At 52.9% G+C, this 26,397-nt stretch overlaps 1 protein-coding gene across 6 annotated transcripts in view; it reads left to right on the top strand.

Moving 5' to 3' along the window:
• The first annotated feature begins 14,612 nt into the window (after window positions 1-14,612).
• KMT5B (lysine methyltransferase 5B) overlaps window positions 14,613-26,397 on the top strand; it is a 51,853-nt gene continuing 40,068 nt past the window's right edge. The window contains exon 1 of one of the 6 annotated variants that reach the window (XM_036029790.1): window positions 14,613-15,022. The gene's annotated coding sequence lies outside the window, so the exon portion shown is untranslated. Of the gene's footprint in view, window positions 15,023-15,128; window positions 15,307-26,397 lie in introns of those variants that run through there. The other 5 variants (XM_036029789.1, XM_028515211.2, XM_036029791.1 and 2 more) reach the window with 5 other exon arrangements.

The following is a 26,397-nucleotide window of genomic DNA, read 5'->3' as shown; positions in this document are numbered from 1 at the left end:
GGCCCCCTCAGTAAAATGAGCTATTTTTCATTATGGAATAACCTTCTTGATACTTGGTCATATCCTTTGCCCCCAAACCTGCTTTCATGTTAATATAAGCATGCCGGGTTTCCGTCCACCGGAGTTAGCGTGTGGTGCAGGTGCCCCAGTCTTTTTGCTTTTACCCTCTTTGTGTCCTTATATTTAAAGTTGATTTCTCGTAAGTAGTGTACAGTTGGGTCATTTTTAAAAATACAATTTAACTATTTTGACCATTTAACTGGGAACTTTATACAATTAAATGTAATGTGATCATTGATATGTTTAGGTTTAAATCTCTCATTTTTGCTATTTGTATTCTATTTGCCCCCATCTAGTTTTTGTTCCTTTTTTTCTGCCTTTAATAAAAAGATTTTAGCCCTGGCTGGTGTAGCTCAGTGGATTGAGTGCCTGTCTGTGAACCAGAGGGTTGCGGGTTTGATTCCCAGTCAGGGCACATGCCTGGGTTGTGGGCCAGATCCTCAGTAGGGGGCGTGTGAGAGGCAACCACACGTTGATGTTTGTTTCTCTCCCTATCTTTCTCCCTCCCTTCCCCTCTCTTTAAATAAATAAATAAATAAATAAATAAATGTTAAAGGTTTTATTTCTGTATTTCAGAGAGGAGGACAGGGAGAAAGAAAGAGAGGGAGAGAACCACCGATGTGAGAGACAAACATCCACTGGTTGCCCCTCACACACACCCCTACAGGGGACCAAACCCACAACCCAGGCTTGTGCCCTAATGGGGAATCAAACCAATGACCTTTTTGTTTGCAAGACGATGCCTGACCCACGGAGCCACACCAGTCAGTGCTTTCTGCATTTTTTTGTATTCATTGAGTGATTTTAGGGTTCTATTATATCTCCTCGTTTGATTTATTAGCTAAAACTCTTTGATCCTGTATTTAGGTGGGGGTGCTTTGTAGCACACGCCTTTAACTCACTGTAACCTACCTTCCAGTGCTATTGTACCATCTCATGTATAAGAAATTTACAACATCATATTTTCATTTTTCCCTGTCTTTATGCTATTCTTGTCATACACTTATTTTTACATAAACCTACCAAAAATTTAATTACTTCTGTTTAAACAATGACCTTATAGTGAGATTTAAATAAGAAATAAATCTTCTAGCCCTGGCAGGTGTGGCTTGGTTGGTTGAGCACCAAGTCAGGCAAAACGAAAGGTCATCATTTAGGCTCCAGGTCAGGGCACACACCTGGGCTGCGGGTTCCGTTCCTGGTTGGGGGTGTGTGAGAGGCAACTGACCGATCTTCCTCTATCCCATCGATGTTTCTCTCCCTCTCTCTTCCCCTCCCTTTTTGTCTCTCTAAAATTAAATAAGTAAAATCTTTTTTAAGATTTTATTTGTTTATTTTTAGGGGGGAAGGGAGGGAGGGAGAGGGGGGAGGGGGGGAAAGAGAGAGAGAGAGAAACATCAATGTGCGGTTGCTGGGGGTTATGGCCTGCAACCCAGGCATGTACCCTGGCTGGGAATCGAACCTGGGACACTTTGGTTCCCAGCCCATGCTCAATCCACTGAGCTATGCCAGCCAGGGCCGTAAAATCTTTTTAAAAAGAAATAAACGTTCTATATTCGCCCAGGTCGTTACCACTTCCAGCGCTCCTCATTTCTCTGTAGGGCTCCGTTTCTCTCTGATGCGGGTTTCCTTCTGCTTGGAGAGCTGGGGGGCGGGGGGGGGGGGGGGGGGGGCGGCGAGCCCTCCAGTCTCTCCTGCTGCCTGGTCTAGTCTGCCCTGGACGCTCTCCTCTGCAAGTTTTATCTCAGACGCTGCAGTTTTAATATCTTCAAGTCCAGCCTGGAATTTAAAACTATTTTTCATGTCTCTACTTAATGTTCTCACTCTTTCCTTTAGTTTCATTAGCCTATGGGGACACGGCTATAATGACGATTCCGTTCCCCTTATCTGCGGAACCTATGGCTTGTGTCATTTCTGGGTCAGGTTCAGTTGAATTTCTCCTCCTTAAGGCTCAAAGGTTCTTGCTTCTTTGCATGCTTGGAAGCTTCTTCTGGATGCCGTACACCGTTTGTGCTGGTTTTTAAACATGATTTTACTTTGTCGTATGCTATTTTTGTATTCATACAAGTATCCTTGAACTTTGCTCCGGAACCAAGTAGCCTGGTTCTTGCTCGCCTGGCTGTGTTAGGCGGGACCAGAGCAGTGTTTAGCTAGGGGTGGTTTTCCCCACCACGGAGCACCCAAAATTCTCCAAGATTTCCACTCTGGCTCCTGGGAGCAAGAAAAAAAATCTTCCTGGCCCTGCCGGAGCTCTTGCGATCCTTCCCTCTGATCCCTGTGGGTGTTTCTTTGCTGGCCTCAGCAGTTTCCTCCCGGGCACACACGGATGGGTACTCGATTGATTATGTCTCCAGGGCTTGCAGGACTCGGGAGCACCGCCTGCCCCCCCCACCAGCCCCGCCCCGCCCCCCACGGCCGCTTGCACGCTCCTGCCCCGCGAACTCTGCTCCCGGCCTTCCCACACCCCCAGCTCCAGCTCCCCCACTCCGGGCGGCCGCCCGGCCGCGCCCCGGCTCGTCCTTCGGGCGCCGCAGACCGGAGCTCCGTTCAGACTGCAAGATGGTGCCGCTGTCGGGCCGTCACCTCCGTGTCTTCTCCCTCTGGGACCGCGGCTTACACACAAAACAGTGGAGCCGGTGCCACTTAACGATAGCTCCCCAAAGTTTTAAGTGATGGCTTTTAAATCTAACAAAGGATGTCTAGGGTCCAAAAGCTGAAAGCTACCAAAGGCTGGTGGGAGGAGTCAACGCGACCTCTGGAGCCGAGAGAGGTCCTGGGGCGTGGCTTGGAAGGCTGGATCCGCGGGGTCAAGAGGACAGTTCCCCCCAAATCCATCTACAGATTCCACCCCAGCCCCGTGGAAACCCCAGCAGGGTATTTTTGTAGAGAGCGATGCTCTGATTTAAACATTTGCATGGAATGACAAAGGGACTAGACTAACCAAGACGTATGTGGAAAAGGACAAAGTTGAAAAACTCACACACTTCCTGGATTTTTTCATGAAGATGAAAAGCAAGTCAATGTAAAAATAATAGTCTTTCAACAAATGGTGCTGGAACAACGGACATACATATGAGAGACAGAGAGAGAGGGAATCCTCAACCTAAACCTCATACCTTATATAAAAGTTTACCATGCCCTGGCTGGTGTGGCTCAGCTGGTTCGGGTCCCAGTCAGGGCACATGCCTGGGTTGTGGTCCAGGCCAGGTTCCCAGTGGGGGGGCCGGCCAGAGGCAACCACATGCTGATGTTTCTCTCCCTCTCTCCCTCCCCTGCTGTCTACAATAAATGAATAAAATATTTTTAAAAATTAACCCAATATGAAGCACAGAGTTAAATGTGAAATGTGAAATATGAAACTACAAAACTCTTAGAAGAAAACATAGGTAAAAAATCTTTATGATCTTAAGCAAAAAATTCTTAGTTCTAACACTAAAACCATGATCCTTAAAAGAAAAAGTTGATAAATTGGACCTCATTTTTTACTATTTTTTAAAGATTTGTTTATTTATTTTTAGAGAGAAGGGAAGAAAGGGAGAGAAACATTAACTGGTTGCCTTTTGCACACCCCCTTCCAGGGACCTGGCCCACTACCCAGGCATGTGCCCTGGCTGGGAATTGAACCGGAGACCCTTGGGTCCACAGGCTGGTGCTCAATCCATGCAGCCACACCAGCCCGGGGTGCACCTCATTTAAAAAATAAAAATAAAAAATAAAAAAACTTTGGTCTGAAAAAAAAAACAACACTATTAAGAGAATTAGGAGCTAAGCCAAAACTGGGGGAAAAAATTATAAATTGCCTATCCAAAAAAAGGAGCTGTATTTAGAATACATAAAGAACTCTCAAAACCCAACAATAAGAAAATGAACAATTAAATTTAAAAATGGTTGAAAGACTTGAGCAGACACTTCAACAAAGAAGACGTAAAGATGGCAAAGAAGCCCATGAAAAATGCTCCACATCAATCATTAGTCACCAGAGAAACGCGAATACAGCCACGGGAGTCCCCGCTCCAGACCTATCTGAACGGCTAAAACAAAGACGACAGACCACACCAAGTGTGGGCACGGGCGTGGAGAAGCTGGACCTCACTCAAAACAGTATGGCATCGGGATAATGAATGTTTGGGCGGTTTCTTATAAAATTAAAAATACACTCTTTGGCCCAGCAAGCCCTCTTCTGGCTCTTCACCCAAGAGATGAGAAGTTCCAGCCACACCAACACCTCCACACTGGGTGTTTGCAGCGGTGTCATCATCCACCGCAGTGAGATGCTGCAGACACCCAAACGTCCTCCGGCAGGAGAACGGACAAGCGTAGGAGCCTCCATACAATGAACACTCCTCGGCAGTGAAAGAAACCCACGCCTGCCACCCAGCCACGTGCCAGGCTCCCCGAGCGTTGTGCTGGGCGTCCTTGAGTGTATGTGACATTCCAGACAAAGACGCGAGCGGATCAGTGATTTCCAGGGCTCAGGGGACGGTTTGACTGTCAAGCGGCAGCGTGAGGCAATTTGGGACTGTTCTCTGGTCTCACAGAGTGGGTGGTTACCCAAGTCTACGTTAAAATCCATAGAAGTATATATGCCCCCCCCCCCCAAAAGCTGCATCTAATTTGAAAAAGTCAACTCTAGGTGAGAAATGACTTTTGTTACAGCTGCTCCAGCATCTCCAGCTGTCGCCCCACCCTGCCTTCTTGCCCGGCTACCTCCCGAAACCTTGAACTCTCTACCTCCTGGGCCCTCCTCCTCCATCCAGTCCAGCCGCCCACTCCCCCCACTCCCGTGTCCACGCCCCAGATCTCACCGTCCCCAGGAACGGCTCTGCCTCCGGAATCCGCCTTCCCTCGGACAAACTGCTCTCTAGCCCAGTGATTGTCTACCTTTTTCATCTTATAGCACGCATAGACTAAGCACTGAAATTCTCGTATACTGCATGTTTTTGCCGATCTGACAAAGAAGAGGTATAATTTTCATTGATTCACACAAAAAAAAAAGTATTACCTACCCTTTTTGCTCCAAAGTGACTTTTTAAAAAATCAGGGGCCTGTGCTTGTCGATAAGGATTTCTAGGACCAGGAACTAACCAACCAGACGCAACCTCATCATGCGAGGGGACCAATAAGACGCAGCCCTAAGATATGACCCATATGCTTGTGGTTCCAGACAGGGCAGTCCCACCGGACGGCTGATGCTGTGTTGGCTGTCGTCCTTCTTTAATTTGACACTCCAAGGGGGAAAAGGTCGGTGCCCCTGACTAAGCTGTCAAGTACGGCATGTTTCAGAAACTCGGGTGGCACGCCGGTCGGAAATCACTGCTCTACGCCATCCTCAGGGATGCCGTGGCCCCCAGAGGGCGGGTGGTGGAGGCATTTGGGGTTGTCAGGGCCGGGACGAGGTGGGTGGAGACCGGCGGTACTGCTAACCATCCTGCAATACTCGGGACAGCGCCTGTGCCAAAGAGTTCTTTAGCTGCAGACAGCAAGGGAGCCAAGGCCGAGAGACCCCACGTGAGCCTGCCCGTCACCCCACAGACTCCCCCGCAGCCGCACCAGCCCCACCCAGAGCCGCCCCCTCCTCCGGTCTTCGGTCCCGTCTCCCCGCTGGCAGCCCCTGGTCCCCCACTTCACCCACTGCGGGGTGAGAATTCTCGTCTTCGTCAAGGCTCTCTGAATGCTAAGACGGAGCGCTCACTATGGAGAAGATCTGGCGGTTTCTTCTAGTTACACACACACCTACCCTTTAACCCAGCATTTCACCCCTAGATGGTTACCCAAGAGCACTGAAAATATCAGACCACAAAAAGACTCACATACAAATGTTCGTAGTAGCTTTAGCCACATTAACCCCAGACTGAAAACAACCCGAAAGCCCATCACAAGACAACAGATACATAAGTCATGGAATACATCCACTGTATCCATATAATGGAATACTTTTCTGCAGTAAAAATGAGTGAACAGATGTATCCAAGAATCTGAATGAATCGCAAAAACGTTAGGCTTCCATTCTGTGAAGTTCAAGACCGGGCCTAGGGTCGCCTCTGCGAGAAGACAGTGGGAAGAGGCGGGAGAGAACTTTCTGGGGTTGGTGCAAGTGTTCTGCATCTCGGTAGGAGGTGAGTCACGTGGGTGTATCCGCTTGGCCAGACTGGTTGAACTGTACGCTTCAGGTAGGAGCATTTTGATATACGTCAATGTTGCATTAAAAATGAGCGGCAGTTAAGCACTGGAGCCCGTGGGCAGGTTTGCTGTCCACGGCGGAATGCGTTGGTCGTTTGGGAGCTGCCTCCTGTGTGTTTCAGAGCCGAGCAAACAAGAACCTCTGCGAGGTGCACGGGAGCCGGGTCTCTTGCTGCGGGGGAAGGGGGTTTCGAGGACAGGGAGGGAGAAACTGACCGCGCCTGTGAGGCAGGGTTGGCACTGGGTCGAAATCTGTGTTTGCACATACAGTTAGCTATAGAAGGATAGGTGTAAATGTATTTATAGACACATATGCATACAGACGTGTGTGTGCTATGTGTTTATGCACACACACACCTGCACGCACACGCTGTCTACGTCAGTGCCCCGAGGTCGCCCTGAGCACACTTCACACCCAGAGCTCAGCTCTGCTAATAGGAGCCATTGCTCCTCGGAGAACTGGCTGATCGAGGGGCCGGAGGGAGGCCTATGAGAAAGGGACAGAGGCCAGTTGAAGGAGGTTCCCGCTGGCCCAGTCTGGGGCCATCTGGGCAGCCAAATACACAATGATATAGGGGATTGAATGCTGGCCCCCCAAAAAAGATGCATCCACATCTTAATCCCCGTAGCCCTCAAAATGTGCCCTCACTGGGGGACTAGGTCTTTGCAGATGTAATGATAGGTCCAGGTCTTGAGGAGAGATCATTTCTGGATGACTTGGGTGGTGCTCAGCCCAAGGACAGGTGCCGTGAGAAGAGAGAGAGGGGGGGTTGACCCAGAGAGACATAGGGGTAAGGCCACGTGGAGACGGAGGCGGAGATCGGAGGTATGTGGCCACAAGCCAAGGGACACTGGAGCCACCAGATGCCGAGCAGTTGAGTCAAGCCCCTCCTCCCCCTGGAACCTCCAGAGGAAGCAAAGCCCTGTGGCTTCTTGACTGTGGGCGCCTGGCCTCCGGAACCGTGGGAGAACAGTTTTCTGCTGTTGGAAGGCTTGAGTGGCGTCCTTGCTGGGTTTACGGCCCCCGGTAAAGGGACGGACCCTGTGGGAGCCCGGGGCTGGGGTCCGGCGGGCACGAGAGCCGGTACAGCCAGTTCTGCCTTCCGAGGCTCAGGCGCAGGGTGGCGGGCTGGACCAGAAGGTGGCCATCTGCGGCACCGGGAGGGGCCTGCGCCTGGCCTGCGGAGCCACCGCACTCCCACGCTCTGCCTCACCCTCGGGGTCCATGTGCGTGTCCGCCCGGCCTTGCCCTCAGAGACCCCCGCCTCTCCAGCCCGTTCCCGCAGCCCCCCGCCCCGGCCTTCTCAGGACCACTTGCTGCCCCAACCTGGGCTCCAGGCTGAGACGGAGGTGCCGGTGGGTCTGACCTCCCCACAGTGGGCGTGGCCCGGGCACCAGGGAGGGGATTTCGTGCCTGTGGGTTGTGAGGACAAAGGGACGAAGATTCCAATTCTCAGGGTCTCGTCCTCTCCTCCCTGGAGGCTCCCTGGGCACTCATCAACGGTTGTTCTCCTCCAACGGACGGGCAAGAATGGCCACCGGGACAGAGTGGACGCCTCTCCTCTCCCCTTCGGGGAGCCAGCTCCCTCCCCACCTGTAGGCCTCCTTGAACCCCCAGGGGGCCCCACCTCTGAACCCCGAATGCCACGGCCAAGGCCCCGGCCACCCAGAAGGTTCCCCAGGAATCACTTCCACTTCTGGCTCGGGAAACACCAGCCCCGGGAATCTGCCGGGGGACAAGCCGAGGACCCACGGCGCACCTGGGAGGGGTACCGAGGGGATTCAGGGTGATGAGACGGAACAAAGGGTCGATTCCACGGGAAGCACATCTATCCGGCCAGAGAAGACCAAGGTCAACTAAAAACTGGCTGGAGACCTCGGAGAGCCGCTGGGAGGCTGTCCCGGTGGCGGGAGTGTCTGTCCAGTCTGGCGGACACACAGGCGGGGTTTCCTCCCCCCTCTCCTCCTTTAAACAAAGCTCAGCAACAGCCCCGACGATGGTGCCCCGACGGAGGAGCGGGAGCCTGCGGGTCCCTCACCTGCCCCTGGAACCTGGAACCTGGAACCCGGAACCTGCACTTGGGAAGGAACCCGGGTCATCCCCAGAAGGAATGTCTGGGAAGCACCCAAGAAAAAACTCTTTTGCAAAATCGACTTGACTGCAAACCAGTGGTGGAGACGTCCGAAGTTCTCACTGAGCAGGAGCCCAGTTCTAGTTACTCTTTTTGCCTGAGTTCTCCCTCTTTTCCGAGTGCGTGACGGAGTGCACAGAACTTGGACTTGCAGTTTGCGGGTTTGCAGAAGGCACGTGCCTGGGTAGACCACCCCGATACAGGATGTTTCTTTTCTTTTTCAATGTTTTATTTATTTATTTTTAGAGAGAGGGGAAAGGAGGGAGAAGGGGATAAGCAGGGATGTGTGAGAGAAACGTCAATCGGTTGCCTCTCACGCGCCACCCAATGGGGACCTGGCCCGAAACCTAGGCACGCGCCCTGACTGGGAACTGAGATGGTGACCTTTTGGACTGTGAGACGCTGCCCCACCCACGGAGCCACACACCCGTCAGGGCAAGGACACAGGACGTTTCCGCCACACCAGAGAGTTTCTCGTGGCCCCACTTAGCGCCCCCCCCCCCCCGGCCAGAGGTGAATGACTATCCAGACTTCGATCTAGATTTTGTTGTTGTTGTTCTAAGACAGTGATTTTCAACCGGTGCACTGCAAGAACTTGTAAAACACGCAACACCTGACTATTTATTTAGTCAGCCACGGACCTCTTTTCCCTCAGATTGCCAAAAAATAAAAAATAAAAAAAGAACAGCTGACACAACAATAGCCATCCAGTGTAAATAAATCAAAATTATAACTATTTTTGGTCAGATCAGCAAAAACACATTTCCCGGTGTGCCACGGGATTTTGGTAATGAGTGTATGTGTGCCCTGAGCTGGGTGAGCATCGCCGCTCTAAGACACCGTGTATTTGGAACCCAACAATTTGTACTCCGTGGTTTCTGGTTTCTTTCGCCTCCACGTGGTGTCTCTGAAATTTGTCCACGTTGTTGCTTGTGACAGTAGCTCATTCCTTCTGATTTCTGAGCGGGCTTCATCCAGAGGACACAGTGCAGTTCATACACAGAGCGTTGCTCTGGTCGATGGGTATGCAAGTTGTGTCCAGGTTGGGGCTATTCTGAATGAGACTGGCACAAATATCAGGAAGGAAGGGAGGGAGGAAGGAAGGGAGGGAGGGAGGGAGGGAGGAGCTGGGAGGAGGGGGAGGGGCAGGAGGAGAAGGGTGGGGGAGGGAAGATGGGAACAGGATGATGACCTAGACAACGGACAGAAACCCGTAAGTCCGCACGGGTACGGATCCATTAACACGTTGAAAGTATGTCGAGCAGTGAGCCTTTTACACCCTCTCAAGTCCCTTCACCAAGTGACCAAAGGGAGCGCCGTCCCTTCGGGTCACTGGATCCGTGTTCACCTCCTGACGGGGTGTGATGAGAAGAGCACAGGCTCCCTTCGGTGACATCCTTGCCAAAGATCCTTGACCTTAACCTAACCATGAGGAGCCGCCAGAAAAACCTCAACTGAAGGACATACAGGAAGATAATGGGCCCGTAACCTTTGGGGTGCAAGGTCACACACGCCAAGGAAAGGGGGGACTGCCTCCCAGTGAGCAGGTCGGCCAGACCGCTCAGCAGGGCGCCCGGCGCACGGGGTGAGCCCCCTCGAGGCTGTGAAGGACATCATCACGGTCGGCGGGGAAACTCGGGCGCCGTCTGGCGGTTCGACGGCAGCCACCTGGGGGTGTTAGTTCTGAGGTTCCGGCCCTCGTCGTCTGGTTTCACGGGGGGCGGCTCAGGTGGAAGGAAACACACCCCAACGCGCTCAGAAGCCGTGGAGCTCATACAGTCAGATGGTCAAGGAAAGGGGTTCCGTGTCCCACTGGGACCCCTCCGAGAAGTTGGAGGTTGTGCACACACCGTGAGATTCCCCCTGCCGGTGTGGCCCCGTGGGTGGGGTGTCATCCCGAGAGCCAAAGGGTCGCTGGTCTGATTCCCACAGTCAGGGCACATGCCTGGGTGGTGGGTTCGATCCCTAGTTGGGGGCGTGAGAGGCAATGGATCGACGTTTCTCTCCCACATCGATACTTCGCTCCCTCTCCTTCTCCCTCCCTTCCCCTCTCTCAAAGAATAAATAAATACGATCTTTTTTATGAAAAGAGCAGTGAGGTTAAGTTTTCCCTGCGCTTGAGGAAACCACGTTTTCAGCTGCCACTGGTCTTTCTTTCCTGGGTTGACTTCCAGGCACGTGTGAGGACAGGGTGAGTAAGGCTGGGCCTCTTTTTGGTGCCGGTGGAAAAATAAAAGGGGGTGTGTGTCCAAAACCCCAAAGGTCCCATCCCTCAGGGACACAGGGCTGGACCAGGGGCCGCCTGATTACCCAGGGGGATCCAAACCCCAAGGGCACCCTTGATCTTGGAAGGTGGGGAGGAGCCTGCGCACTGGGTGTGGTGGGAAGCGTGAGCCTGGAGCCAGGAGAGCGGTTAGAGACCCGCCCCGCCCCCACCCCGCCCCCTTAGATCCCTGCAGCAGCCCTGCAGGGTGGGCACGCTCCTTTGTTCTTCCGGGACTGGGCCTTAGCACCAGCAGCCCGGGTGCTGCTCCAGATGCAGAGATGCAGCCTCGAACAAGACGAGCAGAGCCCTTGCCTGCAGCGAGCTGATGGCCTGGGAGGCGGAGACAGCCAGCAGCAGCCACGAATAGAGAAAACCTCCAGGACGCGGGGCACGCGTGTGTTCTGGGGACAGAACACGATGGCAGCGGTTAGGGGAGGGTGGGAGCTGGGTGCTGGACCTGGGCAACGGGGAGTGTGTCTCTGAGAGGTGGGAGTTTGCACATGGGCGTGTGCACACGTGTGGGGTCCATTCCAGCCACTCTGTATTTGAAATGCCTGTTCAATCCCCAAGTGCCGGTGGCAAGGGGGGGTGGTCCAGCTGGAGGCAGGAACCTGGGTACCACTAGCACCTGAACAATTACAAATCTGTGCGTGAGGTGAGTTCGGCAGGCCTGAGGGCTGGCACCGTCTCACACTGGAGAAGACTGGGTGTAGACAGGCTACCTCATCTGCCCAAAACTACATGGCTCGTCAGTGGCAGAGCTGGGATTCGAACCCTGCACTGAGCCTGTTCACAGCTGCCATAGAGTCTTGCGTTGCTGGGGCCACGGGCGGGTCACCCAGCCTTGCAGAGGCTCGGTGTCCTCAACTACCAAAAGGAGGCTGCAGAGGCCTCGTGGTGCTCAGGCGGGCGACCGGAGAGCCAGCAGCCACCCGGACGGGCCACCAGAACGGTCCCGGGTGTGTCCCCTGCTGTTTTCCCACCGGCCTCCCAGCCTCCACACCTGCCCTCCGCAGAACAGCCCTGTCCTGCGGCAAGGGGTGGGGCACAGGGCGAGACTACTGTGCAGAGTCCAGGAGCCGACGGATCACTTTACAGGGAGAAACCACCCTCCACCCTGCCCGGGATTCCGTGGTCAGCTCGACCTGTGGGCCCTCCCTGTGGGCCCTCCCTGGGGGCCCAGGATTCCAGCAAGCAAATCCCCGCCAGCCGGTCGCTGGGTGAACCTGGCGTTTGCAGACGGAGACCTGGATAGTGATGCACGGGTTGGTGAGACCAGCCTGGGTCTCCAGAGTGTCCCTGGGCCCTGCGGGGGACTGGACGGGGCTCCACGGCCTCAACCAGCGCCCTGGCAAGGGTGCCGCTTCCAGGTCAGCTCCGGGCTGGGCTGGCACTCCCGATGCTTCCGGGGCTGGCCCGGCCCTTCCGCTGACTAGGTCTTTCTTTAGAGTTGCTAATATCTTTCCGTCTGTCCACGGCCCCTGCGGCTTAGCACTTCCACTTTGGGGCATCCACAGGCTCCGCAGTGTAAATGCCAAGGGCTCCTGTCGTGTGGGGGCTGGGCAGGTGCCCGGCCACAGCACTTCCTGTCCCCCATCCCCCTTCCTCTGCCAGATGGCAGGAGGAGGCCTCCAGCTGGCCACACTCAGTGTGGAAAAGTCCAATTGGTAGCCTCCCCCCGGCCCCCCCCCCCGCCAGGGCCACTCCTGTCTGTGCCCTCTGACCAGCTCAGGCCTGGCCTCCCTGGGCGGGGACCCCCAAAGGCACCAAGTGCCTTCAGCATGGCTCCATCAAGTTCGAGCCCCCGCTCGCCTCTGCCTGCCCTGGGCCTCTCCACTGAGGCTGGAAGGGCAGCCGGCCATGCAGGGGGCTGGGGGCGGGCCAGACCCACGGCCAGAGAGACTTGAAGGAAGCTCGGCCTGGGTTTGCTCACTGCTCCCCCGCCAGGCTGCGGGCCCGGCCTGCTCCCTTGCGAGTCACTGCCCGGAACACTCGGCCTGGCGCTGGGCAGCGGCTGAGTGGAGGTGCCAGCATCTTGGGAGTCTGGGGCTCTGCAGGGCTGGGGTGTGGGTGCCAGCCCCAGGGGCACATAGAGAGTGCCCTGTGCTGGGTGGATTCTGGAAGGCTTGGAGTGTGGAGGAGACGGGTGTTCCAGGCTGTGAGGAGCTGCCCAGGCACGGCAGGACGCAGGACCTGGGCACCAAGGTCCCGGAGGGTCCGCGCGGGGCTGCCCAGGCTGCCTATTGGAGGGAGGTGCGCAGGCCTCCCGTGGGCATCCCATGAGGGCGGCAGAGGAGGTCTCAGTGAGATGCAGTTTGAGTATTTGGAGCCAGGCACTATGAAAACATTGGAAAGAAAATGTAGTGATATATCAGAAACCAATAAAACCAAAACAATCCTTTGTTAGGCGCCGTCTGCAAAGAGGAAAGTGACAGGGCGAATTCTGATGTCACAGGTGAGCCTGACGCCCGGTGGAGTGAAAGAGGAGGAAGCACGGAGTGATGACCTAGGTGTGCGTTACCTGGGGGAGGTGGGGTTCTGTCCCCCCACCCCCCTGCCCAAGTCAGCCTCGGAGCAGAGCGAGGGAGCCTGGAGCGGAGGCAGGTGAGGGCGCTGGGAGGCGCTCCGGTTCTGAAGATCAAGACTGGCTGCCGCATCTGTCAGACTCACACCTGCGGCGAATCCCTGCGCCTCAGTTTCCCATCTGGGGAAGGGCCACAGCATCGTGCCTGCCACGCAAGGTCACGGAGTAGGGAGACTGAGGCGAGCACCCGTGTTGGTGGTGGCTGGGTCGCAGTTCTCGTGGTCGCCTACACTCCCCACTGACTAGCCCGCGGAGGGCCGCCTGCTCTGCGCCGCCCCCTGGGGACGGAGGGGAGACCAAGGCACGCCTGGGGCTCTTCTCGGGACCTGCCAGCCCGCCCGCCTGCCCGCCGCAGGGGCCCCCCTTGGGCTTCTCTCGGGTCTGGAAGATGCGGCCTCTTTCTCCTCCCAGGGCCTCTGCTCTCGCCGGTCCTGCACCCCGTAACCACCGCCGCTCCCTAACGTCCTCCAACCCGCCTCGGGTCTCTGCTTCCCGGGGGGACGCCTGTGGGTCTGCCAGCCTGCGGCCACCCCGACCTCGCGATGCCTGCGTCGGCCACCCCAGTGCTGGCTAAGGGCTCTGGCTCCGGTCCCGACGGGCTCTCTGCGAGCTAGCCAACCCCCCCCCGAGCCTCAGTTTCCCGGCGTGGAAACTAGGAACCACCACGCTTCCTTGCGCCTCCTGGGGTTTGTTTCAAGGAGTAAACGGGATAAGGCACCAAAGCCTGAGACCCGTGTCCGTGTGTGCTACTCTCGTCGTTACTTTGCGGTCGTGGTCGTCAGACCCCGGGACGCCGAGGGCAGGGCTTCGCGTGATGGCTGCAGCGCAGCCCGGGGGGGGCGTGTAAGCCACTCGGCCCCTTCCCGACCTGCTTCCGCACGTCGAGGGGGCTGCGTGCGGGGCGCTGGCACTGCCCAGCTAGGAGGGAAGTGGCCATGCCACCGTTTCAAGGGAGGTTCGGCACACAGTAGGCGCCGACGAAATGGCCGGTCGACACTAGGAAGCCTACGGCCGGATGCATGCACGCTCGCTCCCTCCCACGGCACGACGTGGAATGCTGAGGCTGCCCACATGGTCTTTAAGGTGTGTCTCCTTCCAACGACACCCATTTCCACAACAAAGAAGCTCGCCTCCGTGGGGCCGCCTCCCCTCGGTGCAACCGGGAAGCGCAGTTGCTGAGGAGCCTGCCGTCCCCCAGGCCTGCCCCGAGTCCCAGCTCGGCAGCCGGCCCCGGTGGGTGCAGCCGCACGGAGGGTCTAGAGTGGTGGCCACGCACGGACGCCCCACGCCGAGGCGGCGCCCAAGGGGCGTGCGGCGACACCGCCTCCAGCCGCAATTTAAAGGGCAGCGAGGGGCGGAGGGATCCGTGCCGACTGCTCAGCGAGGATCCCTCCGCGGCGAGAGAAGTGCAGTCAAGACTCGGCTCGCTCCCTCAAAATTCGCTGTTTGTTCTTCCGCCGCAGGAGCACCCGGCGGCGGACTCATTTCTTTCTCGGGTTTCTCCGCCTCCCCCCCGCAGAGTCCCGTAAAAGCAACAGAGGTGACTAGGCCACGCGAGCCGGCGTGGTGTCCCTCCGCCCGGCCGAGGGCACTCCTTTTCGTGTCTTTCCACCGTTCCCGGGCGGCGTCCGGGTGGCTCACCGGGGGCGGCGACGCAATCGCGGCGCGGGCGGCCAGGCTCTGGGGCTATGAGGTGAGGGCGCCCCGGTACAGGAGACGGCAGCGCGGCGCCAGGACCCAGGACGCAAGCCTCGAAGCTGGCGGCTGCCTCTGGGACCCCGCGGCCGCGCGTGAGGCGAGGTGAGGCCCGGGGCGCGGGGGACGTGGGGGCGCGGGGGCGCGGCGCGATGGAGGCGGGGGGCTCCGGCCGCGGCTGGGACTCATTTCCCGACAGCGGATGGAGCGGGCGGTGCTGCGGCGTGTGCCGCCATCTTGGATTTTACTCTCCATTTTTCTCTGGAATTATTTTTTGGTGATTAATTTTTCCGTGGGACGGGAAGTGTCGTCCGGCAGCGCGGATCCCCCCAGCGCAGTGGCCGGGCGAGGGGCGTCGACGCGCCCCGAGGAGCGGGCAGTGGCCGGCGGTGAGCGGGGTGGTGGGCGCCGGTGCGGGGGGCGGCGGCGGCGGGCGGCCGCGGGCTGGGGGCGGGCGCGGGGGCGCGGGGCCGGGCGGGGGCCGGGCGGGGGCCGGGGGCGCGGCGGCGGCGGCGGCGGGGGCGGCCGGGGCGCGGGGCCTGCAGTAGGCGCCGCCGCCGGAAGGGAGCGGTAGCGGCCACCGGGCGGCGCGGGGCCGGGCCGCGGCCGCACGCGGGGAGCAGCCCCGCCGCTCGCGATTGGGGGACTCTGTTTTCCCTCTTCTCCAATGGGCGGCCGTGAACGGTCTCGCCCAATCTGCTCCCTCGGCCGCGCTCGGCTCGGGCTTGTTTTTGTTTGGGCTCGAGCCTCCTCTCGGCCGTCCTCGCGGGCCGGCCCCCCACCCCTCTCCGCCCCTCGCTTGACAGCGGCCCCGGCTCCCCCTGCGCTCCGGGCGCCTGGGGCCCGAGGAAGCGCCCGGCTCCTTCGCGGGGATCGTCCTCCTCGCACAGACCCGGGACGATGTGCGCCCGCGTCGCTCCCACCTGTGAGAGGGGGCGACGCGCCGCCGAGAGGACAGTGCGACCCAACAACCTGTTGGAATGGCTCGGACCGGCCGGGCTCGCTCGCTCGCTCTCCTCGGGCGTTTGACCCGGCTCTGGAGCGCTCGTTTCCCACCCACCGAGTGGGGGCCGCGGGGGAGGAAATGCGCCCTTGGAGTTAATTTTTAAGAACTCGGCCAATGAGACTCCCTGTGTGTATGTCCGGGGTGGACCTGGACGCGTGGGCCGTTGAACGGGTTGGTCGTGGGCGTGCCTTTTCCCGGGGCGTCCTTAGACTCGAGCTGTCCCGGTGCAGGTGCAGGCGCGGCGGCCGGGTGGCCCGGCGTCCTGCTGTGCAGGGGGCATGGGGGGACAGGCGCCCGCTCCGAGTTTCCCCCTCGGGATCGAATGCTGAGAGCACGCCTGTAGCTTTGGGGGATGAGGAGTGGAAGCGGACACGTTTTGGAGGGGGAGAGGAAATCAGGTTTGCCGGCAGTGACCACGGGTAACTGGACACGTGGACGAGCGTTCATAAAGAGTTACTTGTATCTGCAGTCGATAGGAAGTTACTTTGCAGACAAAGTTTAGCAACTTGAACTCGAGGCGTGGCCCCCTCAGGGTCGGGGCTCCTTATCCATGCTCCGGGAGAAAAGCCCAGGACGGCTTCTAGTCCCCGCGTGTGTGGGAACTCAGGCCCATTTTTCAGTTTTTAAATTTTCAGCTTTTAGAAGTTTCCAACCCTTGGACCTTTGGCTCTCCCTTTCCCAAGCGCCAGCCCCGCCGGTGTTCCTTGCCTGGGGCCGCCAGGTCGCCTCCTGCGCACACCCCTGCCCGGCTGCCCCCTCCCGCTGCTCCTCCTCCGGGAAGGCCGGGCAGTGGCGGTGTCGCCCGCCAGGGGACCCTCCTGGCTCAAAGGTGCGGGCCAGCCGGCCCTCGCTGTCTCGAGCAGCGGCGCTTAATTGCTTTACTTCGCTGTTTACTTGCCCCGCCCCTCAGGTCTCTTGTGAGCTTCTTATCCTTTATCTCCTTTCCGGAGCAGGTACAGAAGAGGAAAAGTTAAATTTATTAATCTCCAAGTTATCAAGCTTAATAGTTTGTATTTAGGTTTTCAAGATGTCCATTCTAATGTTATTAGTGTTGTCATTAGCAAAGTTTGAGAGTGAAATGAGTGTTATGGACATTTACTCCATAAACTTTGAGATTGAACTCTCTTTCAGAGCCATTTCCAAGTGCTCTCGTGCCTGTATTCCCGCCTGTGTCCTGGGGCACACTGAGCTGTGTCCGCCTTGAACTCTCTGCTCGGGACCGAATGCCTGTGGGCAGTGCTGCGGGAGGTGGGCGGGTGGGGGAGCGCCTGTGAATGTACCTGCGAATGCGCCTGTGAAGGAAGTGGTAGCAGCCTGTGTGCACATCTCTGAGCAGAGTTTTGTGGGTGGGGGATGTTGGTTTGTAAGTTTTCCCCTGCCATTGAACTTGACTTTCCTGTACATGAGTGTCAGTTTGTTACAGGACACAAGTACACCTCCTGCTTGTGTTGCGAAATCATTAGTTTGTGTAAGTAGCGTCCGAACAGCCCCCTGTCCCCAGGAATGCCCTCCCCTGCTCACGGCTTATGAAGAGCAGATCCGCTCCGATAATCACGTAGACTCCATTATTTCCTACTTTCACTATTTTATGAGCTTCACTTTCCACTCCCAAATCCTCCTCCGTGGGTTTCACATACGGACATACCGTGTTTTGTTCAGCAGACACTTCCCAAGTTTTAGTCACACGTATCTTATTTTAAATGCATTACAGGATTCTACTGTTTCAAAGGTGTGCTACAGAGAGAATCCATCTGTACAGGAAGGAATCACCACCTTACTTTTGTAATTCACGCTAATGTCTAACATGAGCTTTTGACCCGTGTTGCTCAGAGGTAGTGCGTTCGAGTAGGTGTGTTATCTTGATGTAGTTGGTGATGGGACCAGAGACCACTTGCAGAAAGGGAAAAAGGTCAGATTTCCGTAATTATTGATGCTCTAAATTACATTTTGCGTCCTAATTTTCCTTTCATCATGCTGAAGGGCTCCCAGGACCGTGGACCAGTTTGCTGCCCCACTGCCTCCGGCCCCTGTGTCTGCCAGCCGGATTCCGGGCTGGCTGGCGTCTGTGTGGGGAAAGCTTAAACACCACATAGTCTTCCAGGGTTGGGTGTAATCATGACTGCCGTGTCTCCATATAATTCTGGGGCTGGTTGAAGGAGCTGGAGTAAGAGTCTCTACCTGTGCTCCAGTTTGCTCTGTCATTATTTACAGAAGACACTGATAGGGCCAAGCCTCAGTTTCTTTGTCTCTAAAATCATCAAGTATTAATCTCTGTAATCATTTCCAATCCTGTATTATAGTTTACCTTAAAAAAAGATTTCTTTTTAGAGAGAGGGAAAAGGAGTGAGAAAGGATGGGAAACATAGATCGATTGCCTCTTGCATTCACCAACTGGGGACCTGGCCTGCAACCCAGGCATGTGCCCTGACAGGAGTCCACCCAGTGACCCTTTGGTTCGCAGGCCAGTGCTCAGTCTACTGAGCCACAGGAGCCAGGGCTGTAATTTATCTTTTACACTTAATCGCAGCTCTGTTTTCTTGCAGGTGTGTCCAACCTGTGGCCTACGGGCCACATTCGGCTTAGGATGGCTATGAATGTGGCCCATCACAAAATCATAAATTTACTTAAAACATTATGAGATTTTTTTGTGATTACATGTCACAGTATATCTAATATGTGGCCCAAGACAACTGTTCTTCCGGTGCAGCCCAGAGATGCCCAAAGGTTGGATGCCCTGTAAGGGCTATTTTAATCATATTTTGACATCTAATTGTGTATGCAGTTCATCTGTAAATTCCATGCAGTTTCTTTTTTATAATCAAATTGATGGTATAGGTTACAGGCAGTTGGGTTTTAGAACAGAGAAACTCGGGTATATCCGTGGTTCCAGAAGCTTGATTCTTCAGGTCTGTGTGGCTCCTGCTTGTTGGCTGCGCCTCTGCAGGAGATACAGGGTCTTATTTTCTGCGTTACAGCAGTGCACTAAAGACAGGTGAGTAGACCTGGGAAGCATTTCTCGGTGATAAACCTCTTTATTTCTGCCTGGTGCACATGTCCTCACATACTGGAGTAAATCTCCAGACTGCGGCTTAAACACTAGAGTTTTAGACCCAGCCTTACCATCTAATAGCAGTTTGACTTCAGGAAAGCATCTTCATTTCTGAGCTTTGGCCGTTGTAATCCCTGACTCACCTACATCATAGCGCCGCCACGCTGGCAAACCCTCCGTCCCGTGTGTGAGGGCGAAACAGACGCCTGTGCTCCAGTTGGGCCTCTGGTTGCAACAGCTGGTCACCGGGTCTCTAATGGCACTAGGATTGCCTCTCGGGTCTTAGGCGAAAGACCCCTTCATAGCAGCGTCCTTCTGCTTCCTAGTCTGTGGACTGGTTCTTCTGACAGCTGAGGCTCTTGGGCGCCCTCTACTGTCGCTGGACACAGCCGGTATTCCAGCACCACGAACAGTGCCCGGTGGTTCCCTGCTGGTTCTTGGGGAATGTTGGGTTGAGTGGATTCTGATCTGCAGAGTGATTCATTTTGTCTGACTTGTATAACAGGATTGATTGAAGTGCCTGATAAAGTTTAATGATCCCTGAGGAGTATTTTCATCTTCAAGGAAATGCGTACGTGGCATGATGTGGAGGGATATATATTTTTACCAAGAAGACCAACCTGCTCTTAGAAAGGTGGGGCTCCCTGACTGAGGAGAGAAGGGGGCCTGATCCCTCAGCCAGTGAGCCAGTGGAGTCTGGGGCTAGAGAGGCCAAATAGAAACCTCCTTTTTCCTTTCCCCTAAGAAAGGAACAAAAACAGTCTTCATGCCCCGGCTGGTGTGGCTCAGTGGGTTGAGTGCCAGCCTGTGAACCAAAAGGTCCCCAGTTCAATTCCCAGTCAGGGCACATGTCTGGGTTGTAGGCCAGGTCCCCAGTAGGGGGCACATGAGAGGCAACCACACATCGATGTTTCTCTCACTCTTTCTCCCTCCCTTCCCTTCTCTCTAAAAATAAATAATTAAAATATAAAAACAAACAAAACAAAACAAAAACCTGGCCCTTATTCTGGGTCCAGGAGGATTTAGACAAAGCCATTTGCCTCAGAAACTGTTTGTTCATTGGATATGAGTAGATACCAGGAATGTTTTGACCCTCCCAAAAGGTGATTGTTTCTGTGTTTATGCTTTTGATTTCTTTTCTCTGTAATCCAATCTAAAGTCAGTTTCCACATTATTCTGTCTCCTAACATGCTATTTGTTTCCTTTATAGTGCTTACTAGAATTTATAGTTTCATGCTTATTAGATTGCTTATCTCTCTTCCCACACTATACTTTGAGCTCCATGAAATCAGGAACTATGTCTGTTTTGTTCTGGGGTCTTACTCTTCAAATAGGAGGTAAAATAAAGTACACTTGTAATGTCATCGATAGGTTCTGTGACTTTAAGCAAAATAGTTTACGGTGAAACCAGTTTTACCATAGGCTAATTGATAGAAACAAAAGTTAAGCTTCTGCCCTGGCTGGTGTGGCTCATTGGGTTGAGCATTGTCCTGCAAACCCAAAGGTTGCTAGTTTGATTCTCAGTCAGGGCGCACGCCTGGGTTGTGGGCCAGGTCCTCAGTTGGGAGTGTGTGAGAGGCAACCACACATTGATGTTTCTCTCACACATCAGTGTTTCTCTCCCTCACTTCCTCCCTCCCTTCCCTTCTCTCTAGAAATAAAATCTTAAAAAAAACAAACAAACGAATGAAGCTCCTACGGCATCACATCATTTATACCTAAACAACGTGATTTAAGGACCTGCTGTATGTTTAAAAATGTGAGTCATGGTTGTATTGGTTTCTCATACGGCGTAAGGCTTGCTGCCATTTGTTTTTATGTTTTTTTTATTTTTATTTATTTATTTTTTTAAAGATTTTCTTCATTTATTTTTTAGAGAGGGAAGGGTGGGGGGGGGAGAGAGAGAGATTGATTGATTCAATGTGCGGTTGCTGGGGGCCGTGGCCTGCAACCCAGGAATGTACCCTGGCTGGGAATCGAACCTGGGACACTTTGGTTCCCAGCCCGCGCTCAATCCACTGAGCTACACCAGCCAGGGCTAACTTGCTGCCATTTGTAAAGTGGGGGTGATAACAGTAGTATCTTGCGTGTTAATACATAATTTAATATTTTTATTATGTGTGAATGGATATACTTAATGTATTGCACACATTAAAGGACTGTGATGGGGCAAATGATGTGATACGTGGAAAGTTGGCGGCACAATCCTGGCATCATAGTCAGAGCAGTAGTGCGAAATGCCCAGAAAACCAGCACTTGGAGGTGTCTCTCTGTTGTGCCCAGGACCGCCCAGTTGTCCCTGCGGCATTCAGTCCTTCACTCACACCTCGAGCAGCCGTTTGTCTGAATGCGTGGTGGACGCTGTGCCCCACGCTCAGCACGGAGCCTCCAGCACTGTGGTGGGGCTGCTGCTTTGCGAGACCCGTCTCTCCACAGTGACGACTGTGTGTGCCTCTTGCTCATTTCATTTCCTGCTCTCTTTCCTCCCCTTTTTTCTTTCACTTAACTGCCCGTGATAAAGCTCAAAAAAATTTTTTATATTGGTTTTGGGCGGGAGGGGGAGGGAAAGGAGAGAAAGAGCAATTTGTTCACCTTACCTACGCGTTCCTTGGTTACTTTTTATCTGTGCCCTGACGGGTCAAACGTGCAGCCTTGTTGTATCAGGACGACGCTCTAACCAGCTCAGCTGCCCGGCCAGGGCCTCCAAAATTTTTTTGGTTCCATGGATTGGTAACACATTATCTTGTCAAAAGGTGTGAATTACTTTAGGTAGGTAATTATATTCTTTTACGCTAAGACTTTCTGCTCTGAAATACTGTGATTCTTTTTTTTTTAAGATTTTTTAAATTTATTTATATTTAGAGAAAGGGGAAGGGACGGAGAAAGAGAATGGGAGAAACATCAGTGTGTGGTTGCCTATTGCACACCCCCTACCTGGGACCTGGCCAGGAACCCAAGACATGTGCCCTGACTAGGCATTGAACCTGCTACCCTTTGGTTCACAGGCTAGCACTCAGTCCACTGAGCCACACCAGCCAAGGCTGAAGTACTGTGATTCTTTGAATTAAAACAATGTTGGAATGCTTGGTAAACTGCAAAGTCCTTGTTAATGTTACTCTCTTCACAGTCCCACTTCTCTCCTGAGTTCTAACACACGCCAGCTTCACCTGGGTAGTGCTCCCCTCCTCAGATTTCCCAAATCCAAACTTTCTCATCTTTCCTACAAACAGGTTCCTTTGTGGTTCCTAGCTCAGTTGATGGCAACCGTGCAGTCACCCCAACTAAAACTTTTGCACCAACTAGAGATTTCTGATTCATTTGGGATTCCTTTCTGCGCGTCACCATCCAAATCAGATTTGTTACCAAGTCTTGCCAAACTTGTATTTGAAACACCAGAGCTTTTCTCTCCTCCCACTCACTGCTCCTGTTGCATTGAACTTTCTAACCGGTCTCTGCTCAAACACTTCCCACCAGCAGGGTCCTTTCTAGAGTGCAATGAGCAACTTCTCTAACCTTTCATCTGACTAGCAGCAACTCCACAGGGTGTGAGAATTAAATGATAAAGGGACTATGGGAAGCACTAAATAAATGGAGAAGCTATGATTTATTGGTGGTGTTTTTTTAAATGGGGTTACAGTTTACCAAATGCACAACAAGCTAAATCCCACTGTGACAAATCCGTAATCCCTCTGAATGCTGACTGTGAGATGTAGTTTGGTGTGACTTTTAATTCCGCATTGTTGCCAGAGGTCCCATTCCTTCTCTTCAGGAGCAGCAGAAAAGTGAAGCTGATCTCAGCCCTGTGGCAGATTCACACCCCTGGTCCTTTTTTATTCTCTTAAAAACTTTTTTAATGCAGGAGGCGAGGTGATTTTTTTTCTTGTGGGAATTACGGTAGGATGAGGAGTGGAGGGAATATTTATACTTGGTTAAGGTTTTGTGAATGATGCGTTAACATGCCTGCCCTCTTTGTTTCTGCCTTAGTGATTGATTCAGAAAGAGACAGTTGGATACCTTTATTAGCAATTTCTGCTCATTTAGTCCTTTTGATAAACTGAGGAGGTAGACTCTTCATTTCACTGAAGCTATTAGCAAGGTTAAGTGACTGGTGTGCGGTCACACTGCTGGAGAGTGATGAGTAGGGGCCGGGGTGGGACCCAGGCTCTTTGACTGCACCCAGAGCACCTCCTGAACTACCTGGCACACTCAGCCTTGGCCATTAAGAGCCACCCCCAAAATTGCCCGTTGGAGTTTTTCTTGCCTTTGTCTTTGCACGGTAAGAATTGATTATTCTTTGTTTGACTTACCTCGGAGCGCCTGAGGAACTGTGGACTGTACTTACAGACTTTTGACACGAGGTGGCATCTGTTTACAGAAAAGTGAAATGCTGTTTGGCTCTCAGAACACAATGACAAAGGAAGCATCTTTGGTTTTCATTCTGAGGCCCTGCTAGGTGAGTCGGGGGGGGGGGGGGGGGGGTCAGATGTGGAGAGATGGCAAGCAGGTTCCTTTGTTCGTTGCAGAATTTCCTTCAACAACTACATTAGCTAAAACCTGTATTTGAAATATACCTACTGAGTCAACTGGAGACACAAATCTTGCTCATATAAAATCCTTTGTTGTAGTATATATCAGATGCGAGTAAATAAGGACTATGAAGCAGTATTTTCTGTAAGGACTCAGTTTATTATAAGCCCAGCTGTAGATCAGTGGCCCATTGAGTAAGTGCAAGTATTGTAAATATCTGATCATTCACTTGCCAGTGAGTAGTAGATATTATACTGTTTAAAATGTGCTGAATGAAAAATTTTAGTAATTTTATTTTTCATTTTTATTGTAAATTTTGTATAAACATAAAAAGTGCAGTTGCACCTTCAGACTCCATGTAGCACTCTCTGTAGCTATGTTTCATACCTGCAGTGGGAGAGGAGAAATGGCTTTAAGTGTAATTTAAGACAACCTTTTTTCTTTATCCTCACCCAAGGCCATGGTTATTGATTTTAGAGAGAGGGCAAGGGGGGGAGAGAGAAACATTGACGTGTGAGACAAACATCGACCAGTTGCCTCCCGTACGTGCCTTAACTGAGGATGAGACCCACAGCTTAGGTATGTGCTCTGACTGGGAATCGAACCCATGACCTGTTGGTTCACAGGAGGACGCTCCAACCAACTGAGCTATCCAGCCAGGGCTAAAACAACTTTTTAAAGGTGTTTAAAATCTTTTTTCCTGTGATACATGGAAACCTTATGTGTTTCTCAAGTCTGTTGACTTTTAATACAGTAAAAATACTTTACAGTATTATTTCATGGTTTTCTTTTTCTTGGTCTCTTTCGGTTTTGTGTGGGTGTTGTAACAGATGACCACAAACTTGGTGGCTTGAGACAACAAGTGCGTTCTCTCTCAGTTCTGGGGGGCAGTGCACCCTCACTTTCCTTGGGCCCAAATCAGGGTCCGGTCAGGCTCCCTCCGGAGGCTCCAGGAGAGACTCCACTCCTTGCCTCTTCCCGCGACTGACGTGTGTGCTGTCCGAGCTCCCTCTGCCCCTCTCTTGCAAGGGCACTGGTGACGGCATTTAGGGCCCACCGGATGCGGATGCGTCTCAAAACCATAATTTAATCACACCTCCAAAGACCCTTTTCCCTGTAAACTAACACTGGCAGGTTCGGGGAGCATTTTCTGGCCTACCGCAGCCTCCTTCGGAGCAGCCAGTTAGCGCACCAGGTAGGCCCGGTGAGTGGTGCTGTCCTCCAGCCGTCCTGAAGGGGTGGGCGGAGCATTTATATGCGTTGGTGGGAAACTGCTCAGGATGGGGCATGCTCTTGCTTGTCCCAGTGGCTGCTTGGGAAAGCCGTGCAATTGTCTGAAGCAAAACGCACGTGAGTTTGACTGTCAAGAGCTGGAGAAAGAAGGCTGAAGTGATACCTTTAACAATAACATGACACGGGTACCTATGACTGTGAAGAACTACTGGCTCTGGAGTTTGGTGCCAGGTACCAAATCCTCAATGAATTTGTACCAACACCTCCAGTCTTACAGCAGCAGCTCTGCCTTAGGTAGTGGCTTGATTGTGAAAGCAGAACAAAATTCCCCAAAGCCGCTCTTTCATAGCACTAGTTGAACTCCAGCAAGTCATCTGAATTCTCACATGCAGTTTATTTCTGACAGCAGTGTTTATAAGAGCAAGTTTTAGGTTACAGGTGTGATCATGAATTCATGGTAATTTTCTAACAAATTTGCAGCTTGAGCAATTGCCCTGTCAAACTGCATTGTAGTCTTACGGTGAGGTGCTAATCACAAATGCTCCTGGTGGCTTTGCAGGACTTCTTATACTGGTCCAACCATATGGATTGTTACTAGAGAGTTCCATGGAACCTTGGGTATATATTGACTGCAGATGGATTTGGAATAGCCAATGTTAAAAACTAATTAGGGCTCTGGCTAATGTGGCTCAGTGGATTGAGTGCCGGCCTGTGAACCGAAAGGTCGTCAGCTCAGTTCCCAGTCAGGGCACAGGCCTGGGTTGAAGGCCAGGTCCCTAGTGGGGGTGGGCAAGAGGCAACCACACACTGATATTTCTCTCCCTCGCTTTCTCCCTCCCTTCCCCTCTCTCTAAAGATAAATAAATAAAATCTTTTAAAAATCTAATTTGGAATTCTTTGATATATTTTAGGGTCCCTTTGTAATTTTAGATTTGGTGGGAAAAACTAATAACCACTTGCGTTTATATGTAGCAGTTAGGCTTGAGAATAGAAAGGGGAATGTGAGGCAGGCCAGACATGTGGAGCTCTAGAAGATGAAATTGATTTTTCACTTTACTAATGGGAAGTTATTGGAAATGATGTGAGCCAGAGTGGTCTCACTCCTGGCCCAGTGTGGGCACTTTTGTTCTTTTGGGGACGGTGGCGTGTGTGTTTCCTCCTCGGACAGTGCTCTCTCTCATTTCTGTGCTTTCTGTTTGTGTTTGTCTTCCTTGTGCTTGTTTTAAATGTACAACTAACTACAGGGAGACTTGAGTGTCCCAGAGTCCAGAAGTGAAGGTGTGTCAAAAATTTGTGAAAGTATTTCAGTGACATGTTGGACTTCCCATCACTCTAAAAGTCTTATTTTTTAATTGCTATATTACGGTTTTAGAAATTGGTTTTAACTTACATACATATAAATAATGCAAAAGATTTTTGTGAAGTCTTTTTTCCTTTTTATGTATACCTTTAAATGTTACAAGAGTAATACATGTTTGTTTTGAAAAGTTGAGCCCTTTGAAGATTATGTCATGTAACAGGTAAAAATTGCTTGTAATCTCATTCTCTAGGGATACTACAGTTAATTGTTTGGTGTATTGAATTGTTTTCTTAGCACATTGTATCTGAATCACTTAAATGTTTGCTCAGCTTTTTCTCAATAAAGATTTCCAAAACTCCTTAGCA

Source organism: Phyllostomus discolor, chromosome 6, assembly GCF_004126475.2.
Source record: "Phyllostomus discolor isolate MPI-MPIP mPhyDis1 chromosome 6, mPhyDis1.pri.v3, whole genome shotgun sequence".
In the NCBI taxonomy this organism is placed as follows: Eukaryota; Metazoa; Chordata; class Mammalia; order Chiroptera; family Phyllostomidae; genus Phyllostomus; species Phyllostomus discolor.
This window is presented reverse-complemented; position numbering and strand designations above follow the sequence as displayed.